This window comes from Protopterus annectens, chromosome 10.part0 (genome assembly GCF_019279795.1).
Source record: "Protopterus annectens isolate FY-2018-M chromosome 10.part0, PAN1.0, whole genome shotgun sequence".
In the NCBI taxonomy this organism is placed as follows: domain Eukaryota; kingdom Metazoa; phylum Chordata; order Ceratodontiformes; family Protopteridae; genus Protopterus; species Protopterus annectens.
Genome location: NC_056744.1, coordinates 113,390,916 through 113,398,940, shown reverse-complemented (window position 1 = coordinate 113,398,940; position 8,025 = coordinate 113,390,916).

The following is an 8,025-nucleotide window of genomic DNA, read 5'->3' as shown; positions in this document are numbered from 1 at the left end:
TACTTTTCACATAGGCCCATGTAGGTTTGGATAGTTTTTTCCTTATTAAATAAAATCATCACTTTAAAACTGCATTTGTGTTTACTTGGGTTATCTTTGTCTAATATTTAAATTTGTTTGATCTTAAACATTTAAGTGTGACAAGCATGCAAAAAAGTAAGACATCAGGAAAGGGACAACTACTTTTTCATTGCACTGTATAATCCTCTATATAGTCATTGTCAGTCAAAGATTACATAGCTTACTGAATTTCTGCCTTCCCTTAAACCTCATTCCTCCTCCAAAACGCTATTCTGTATGCATTGTTCCCACAATTCCCATTTTTTCTCTGTAATTTGGTTCTGCCCTTTTCTAAAGATCCCGCTTTCAGTTCTTTTATCTGTATTACTGTATTCACTACTTGTAGTATGGGTGGTTTATCCTTTGATTTCCATTTTCTAGTAATTGCTTTTTTTTTGCAGCCACCAGAATTAAACTCTGCAAGGAATTAATATGTATAGGCAATTCCATTTCTGTATCACAGCTCAAAATAACTAGTTTCCTTAGTTATACTTGTTTGCTTTCCCAGTATTTCTGACAGAGTAGTCTCCAGGGAATATTTAAAGTCTGCCAACTCATTATACTCTCCAAAAATATGTTTCCAATTACCCCCTCATTCCCTGTCACACCTGCAACAATTGCATTCTACCTGAGGAAAATTTCTTCGAGTCTGGGTATAAAAATGCCTATGCACACACTTCCAACCAAAAATCGTAAGTCTTCTAGACTTTGTTGCATATTTGGGAGCCATACGTTTATCCCCCCTTTGTTTCTTTGTGATTTGCTTATCCAGTCTCTCTTCCCAGTTCTTTCTAACGTCCTCTGATTCCTATAGTTAACATGCAATATTCCAAAGACATATGTCTGGAGCATTTCTCCCCTGGCCTCCGCTGAAAATAGCTTTGTCCTAGTCAGACTTTCCCGGTCCACATATGTTTAAATAAATAAATAGTTATATGTACCAATCCCCACGGTGAAGCATGATGGTGGCAGTGTCATGCTTTGGAGTTGTTTTTCTTCAGCTGGAACTGGGGCTTTAGTCAAGGTGGAGAGAATTATGAACAGTTCCAAGTACCAGTCAGTTTTGGCCCAAAACCTTCAGGCATCTGCTAGAAAGCTGAAGATGAAGAGGAATGTCACCTTTCAACACGACCATGACCCCAAGCATACATCCACATCAACAAAAGAATGGCTTCACCAGAAGAAAATTAAAGTTTGGAATGGCCCAGCCAGAGCCCAGACCTAAATCCAAGAGAAAATCTGTGGGGTGACCTGAAGAGGGTTGTGCACAAGAGATGCCCTCACAATCTGACAGATTTTGAGTGCTTTTGCAAGGAAGAATGAGCACATATTGCCAAGTCAAGATGTGCCATGCTGATAAGACTCCTACTCAATAAGACTGAATGCTGTAATTAAATCAAAAGGTGTTTCAACAAAGTATTAGTTTATGGGTGTGCACACGTATGCAACTAGCTTATGGTATGTTTTTTTTTTTTTATTTTTTATATTTTTTCCCCTAACAGATTTGTTTGTTTTTCAATTGAATTGTACAAGTTATAGGTCACATTAAAGGTGGGAAAAGTTTTGAAATGATTTATTGTGGTCTAATTTTGTTATATCACAAAAAATTGGCATTTTAACAGGGGTGTGTACACCTTTTTATATCCACTGTAGGTTGGGTTTAGTATGGGGGAGACTTAAGACTGGATATGGTATACCCAGTGGACGAGTGGCTTCCCCGAAGCTGTTCATCAGACTTGAAAAAAAAATCCTATCCTCTTTTTTTCTGTATGGAGGGCAGATTATTCTGTAGAGAAGGGAATTGGATTATAAATGTATCCACCTCTTGTCTGTGTTCTGAAGTATACTACTGGGACGTGCTACTTTACATGTAATGTGTGACCCTTTCTTGCTGTCACCTGAGCAGGTGTCCCTACTTCAGTTTTGTCCAGGTCCTATAGCCTGATTCATTCTACAGTTATCCAGCAAATCTCATCCTCCTCCCTGTACTGTATGGATGATGGTTGTGTTCTGTAGGCAGGTGGGCCTTAGCTGTACCTGTCTGTTGTCAGTGCTTTGACATGTTCTTCAGGTCATCCAGGATCTGTTGTCTTGTCCTGAACTGAGTGGTATCCATTTGAAGAGTTCTCTTTAGGGTTCTTATTCTTTCAAAGAGGTGGAATATCTTCTACAGTGATATATTTGTGTACATATATTCTTCATTTATGCAGGTTTGTGTATACTGCATGGCCAGAGTTTTTTCATATGCAAGACTTGGGAGTGATTTTTCAAAAGAGTATAGGAAAATTTACTTCCCCCATCATTGTTAGTGCCCCATAGTGGTGAATCCCACTGCTTTCAATTGTCTGGCTGGCAGTTTATGCCTCAGCAGGGTATTGAGATCAGGCCACTTTTTTCAGAAGATGCTGTATGGAAACACTGCCTGGCATTCTTGTAAGGCAGTCTGACATGTAGATGTTCATTGTGTTTCACTGTTGCAGTCATTACTCTTGGGTTATCCTGCTGGCAGGCTACCCGCAGTCTGCCTGAATTCCAAAGTCTTGGTCCAGCGTCGGTTGCTGTCGCTTCTTCCCTGACGTTCGTGAGCCAGGGGTATAAAAGATGCAGCCGACTCCATTTTCTCCAGTCTTTCTTGCCGCGCGGTGCCCAAAGCAGAAGCAGTTCGCAAGTGCCGGACGGCCGACTCTTGAGATTTTCGTGTTCAAATTTCAGATCCGAAGTCTTCATTTAAAGCTAAGTACCCCGTTGGGGAAACTTTTTTCTTGCTCCAGACCGATGTCAGAAAAAGTTAATAATTGTATTTGTTGTGGGAAGCAAATATCTCATAAGGACTTCCATTCTTATTGTATTCCTTGCCTAGGCCCTGATCACAACGTAGCTAACTGTAGATTTTGTGCTAGATTTAACCAACGCACTATTGAGCGTCGGTACGATTTTGCATTTCATTACTTTGGTCGAAGATTTAATTACAAGATGTCTGATAGCCATCTGACTACCGCAATTCACAAGAAACGCAAGGAAAAGGACAGGCATCCGAGGTACAAAACTGACGACAAGGCTTCTTCTAAGCCAGTCGCCGGTTCTCAGTGAGGCACTTCCGCATCCCCTGATGCCCGCTACCTCAGGGCCGCAGGCCGCTTCCGACTCCAACGTGGAGCAGACTAGGCCTCTGGAAACTCAAGGTATTGGACACTTGGAAAATATTCCCTCAGATGGGTCCGGAGCCGCTGAGCAGGCATCGGCTTCTGAGGGTTTTTTCAGGCCTACACAGTTATATATAAAACCGACTACAGCTTCAAAGGCAAAGACTAAAGCACCACTAAAGACAAAGAAACAAGTGCAGCAAGCCCATGGACAAGCCTCCATGTCTAAAAAAAACAGATGCTCAAAATGGCCGAAGACCTAATTACTTTGATCAGGGGTTCCCATCCCACTCCTGAGAAGAGGCCTAGGCAAGAGACAGATGTGAATCTTCAGATCGGGTTTCCATTTCCTCTGACTCCTCTTCTGACCAAGAATGCTCTCTCCCTCCCTATGAGGATTTCGATGCTGAAGAATCTATCCCTTCAGCCTCCCCTCCTGAGGATTATTCTTTTGGGGAAACCCTGCATACCATGAGGGAGCACTTCCACTGGGAGAGCCAGGACTATTCAGAGTCTAAGAAAAGGCTTAGAGATTTTCTTTTACTACCTCAGCACAGGCCTCTTGCTATCCCTCCTGTTTTAGACATGGTAGATGATGTATTTTCAGAGTCCGGCCTGTCCCCTGACTCTTTACCCCCTGCACCTGTTAAGCCAGACATATATACTACAGGGTTCCAGATTCACATACATTTCTTTATAAAAACCCTGCTGCTGACCCAGAAACTATTTCTCAGGATCCCAAAGGGGTCAAGGCTTCCACTGCAAAAAACCCTATCCCCTCTGATAGGGATTCAAGGGCACTGGACAGATTGGGGAAAAAGGTTTACACTTCTGTTACCTTGGCTGTGAGGGCTTTAAATTGTCAATTTCATATGCTTAAATATCAGCAATACTTATTGTCACTGCTTAAACAGAAAATGTTAGCAAATTCTGAATGTGCAGAAAACAAGGAAATGTAGAATTCATTGCATGCAACTGAACAAGTGGGAAAGCATACTTTGCAATGTGGTTTTGATTCTCTGGAGGCCTCTTGCAGGGCCGCTGTTATGGGTTCTGTCATTAGGTGACATGCTTGGTTAAAGGAACAGAATCTGCCTGATCATGTTAAAGCAAAATTTATTAGATGCACCATTACAGCATGATTCTTTGTTTGGTGTTAAAGCAGAAGAGGTGTTGAAGAAAATGGAGGACAAAGCGAAATCTATGCAGACAGTTAAGGATTTCTTACAGGTGCAGCCACCCAGATTTAGCAGGAACTGGCCTACAAACAATTGGTCCTTTCCAGTGTCAGACAGGCGACAAAGAGGCAGATACAGACGCCCCAGAGGCAGATCCCAGCCCCAAGGCTCATACAGGCCTAAACAATGGGGTGCTTCTACCTCCAAAAGCGGAGAAGACAAATCACAGCCATACAGGAAACAGTCCCAATGACTTTCCTCTGCCAGAACCAAGCACTTATCTTTTGGCAGCCCCCTTAGGGGGAAAACTAGCACTTTTTTCACAAAATTGGCACATGATCACCCAGGACAAATGGGTCTTGAACATAGTGTCTGAGGGCTACAGGTTCCACTTTCACACCCTGCCAAGGGCAAAAGGTATGCCAGACCTGCCACACAATCAATGGGCAGAGGCACAAAAGCAAGTTTCATCCCTCATGGACATCAGGGCCATTCAGCGAGTACCACAGCAAGAGCAGGGATTTTACTCAAGACTTTTCTTGGTACCCAGAAAGGACAAAGCCTGGAGACCAATGCTGGACCTGTCTATTCTAAACACATTTCTGGATGTTCCAAAATTCAAAATGTTGACTCTGCAGCAGCTACTGCCCATGCTGGGCAAGAAGGCTTAGCTTGTAACTGTAGACCTAAAAGAGGCATACCTGCATGTCCCAATCAGACAATCTTGCAGAAGATACCTCACATTCATAGCAGGCTCAATGCACTACCAATTCTCTGCACTGCCCTTTGGCTTATCTACTGCACCCAGGGTCTTCACAAAATGCCTGGCACCAGTAATTGCATTTTGCAGACAAAGAGGAATTCAAATATATCCTTACTTGGACGACTGCCTTATTCAAGCGGAGAACAAGGACATTCTACTAAAGCATCTGGCGTTTGTAAAAAGATTACTAATTTGCCTAGGGTACACAGTAAACGAAAAGAAATCAAAACTAGTACCCTCTCAAGAGATAATATTCCTGGGTGCAAGCTTAAATACAACTGCCCAGATGGCTTATCTCACGCCAGACAAACAAAGGCAACTGGCTTCTTACTTCAAAATGTTGGCAACAAAGACCCAGTTATCTGCAAGAAAAATTCTGCAGGCTTTGGGATTCATGGCATCCTGCATTCTGCTAATTCCATATGCCAGACTGCATATGAGGAAACTACAATGGTATCTAAAAAGTGTTTTGGACTCAACATTGCCACAACCTGGAAACATTAATTACCCTCATTCCCTGCCTGCAACAGGAATTTCGATGGTGGGCACAGGTCTGTCACCACAACAAGTGACAGCCATTCACTTTACCCACAGTCAGGCAGACACTAACAATGGATGCATCAGATTATGCCTGGGGGGGGCCCACATGGCAGGAAACTGTATTCAGAGCACATGGCCCGCAAGCCAGATGCATCTTCATATCAATCAAAAAGCGATGCTAGCTGTTCAGAATGCCCCGACAGCTTTCAAGGATCTACTTCATCCAGGACAACTGCTGATAAAGATGGACAATACTACAGTCATGTGGTACATAAACAAGCAGGGAGGCACACATTCCTACCACCTCTGCAGACAAGCCATGACTTTGTGGGACACAGCATTGACTTATCAAGTTCACCTGCAAGCACAAATCCTGCCGGGAAAAATAAATACTCTGGCAGACGAACTAAGCAGAAACCTCATGGATCCCCACGAGTGGAAACTGGATCCACAAGTCTTCAGCATAACAAGGAAATGGGGATGCCCAGACATAGATCTATTTGTCTCCCCTCACAACTGCCAACTACAGAGATTCTGCACAAGGACTTACCACAAGCAAGCATGGAAAGTGGATGCCTTATCCTTCACCTGGAAAAACCTAACAGTATATGCCTTTCCCCCACTGCCTCTCCTCCCCAAGGTACTCCTAAAGGTCAGACGAGAAGCCAAAATTGATACCGATTGCCCCAGACTGGCCACGCCAGCACTGGTATCCAATCCTAAAGAACTTGTCTCAAGGTCCAGCCTGGACATTGCCTCACATTTCTCACTTACTGACCCAACAAAACAATCTGATCCTGCACAGCCAACTCAGTACCTTAAATCTGGCAGCATGGCGGATAATGTAGCCATTCAGACACTCCTATCTCCAAAGCTGTGATGGATGTTATTTTGGAGGCCAGGAGGCCCAGTACCAGAAAATCTTGTGCAGAAAAATGGAAGAGATTCTGTGCTTGGAACCAGGCACAAGGAATTGACACGTTTTGTACCAAATATTCCTCAGATTTTACAATACTTAACTGAGATGCTGGACAAAGGCCTATCCTTTTCATCAATTAAGATTCGTGCCTCAGCCATTTCAGCCCATTACAATACGGAACCACCTATCTTTTCTCATCCTTTAATAAGGCAGTACCTCAGAGGGGCCAAAAACATAAGACCTCCAAGGAGAGCACCAATACCTGCATGGGACCTAAATTATGTCTTGGAAAAACTCACACTGCCTCCTTTAGAGCCAGCGTCAACAGCTGATATAAAATTTTTATCCTGGAAAACAGCTCTCCTCCTAGCAATAACCTCTGCAAGACCGAGTCTCTGAGTTACAGGCACTCATGGCTGTGGAACCTTTTTATCATTTTCCATCCAGACATGGTTTCTATGAGGACAAACCTGACATTTATGCCTAAGGTGGTGTCCAGTGTGGCCCTTAGCCAAACCATTCACTTGCCTACCTTTTATCCAAACCTACAGAACAAGGGTGAGAGACTTCTGCATTCCTTGGACATACACAAGACAGCTACGCTTCTACTTGGACAGAACTAAAGCTTTCAGAAAGACTGAGCAAGTTTTAGTGGCATATGCTGCAGGATCACAAGGAAAGGCTATCTCAAAACAGACTGTTTCAAAATGGATAGGCCATTGCATTCGTTTCTGCTACTCGCAGCATGGCAAATCAGTGCCTAAGGGCATTAGGCCACATTCGACCAGAGCAGCAGCCATTTCAGCAGCCTTCCTCAGAGGAGTACCAACCAAAGACATCTTAGAGGCTGCAACTTGGAGTTCAGTGCACACTTTTACAAAGCACTAGCACTTACCTCTCTACTCTAAATCCAGAGCAGGCTTTGCCACTGCAGTTCTGCAAGGCCTCATAGCCTCTCCTCATCCTATTTAGCCCAGCCACCCATCCTCAGCTTTGGGATTCAACCCAAGAGTAATGATTGCAACAGTGAAACACTATGAACATTGTACAGTTGTGTACCTACCATAAATGTAGTGTATTCACTGTTGCAGTCCAGGTTACCCTCCCACCATCCCCCTTTCTTTTACTGGGTCTTATCTGTACTTCTCTATTCTGTACAACCTATGTGGTGTATTTGCTTGTAGATGAAGGAAATGTTTACTTTAGTGCATGCATATTTATTGGCATAATTTATTTAGCCTACCCTTTTGGGGGCACCTGACATCTGGGGCAAGAAAAACTGAAGAAAATGGCATTGGCTGCATCTTTTGTACCCCTGGTGCACTGACGTCAGGGAAGAAGTGACAGCAACCGACGCTGGACCAAGACTTTGGAATTCAGGCCGACTGCGGGTAGCCTGCCAGCAGGATAACCCAAGAGTAA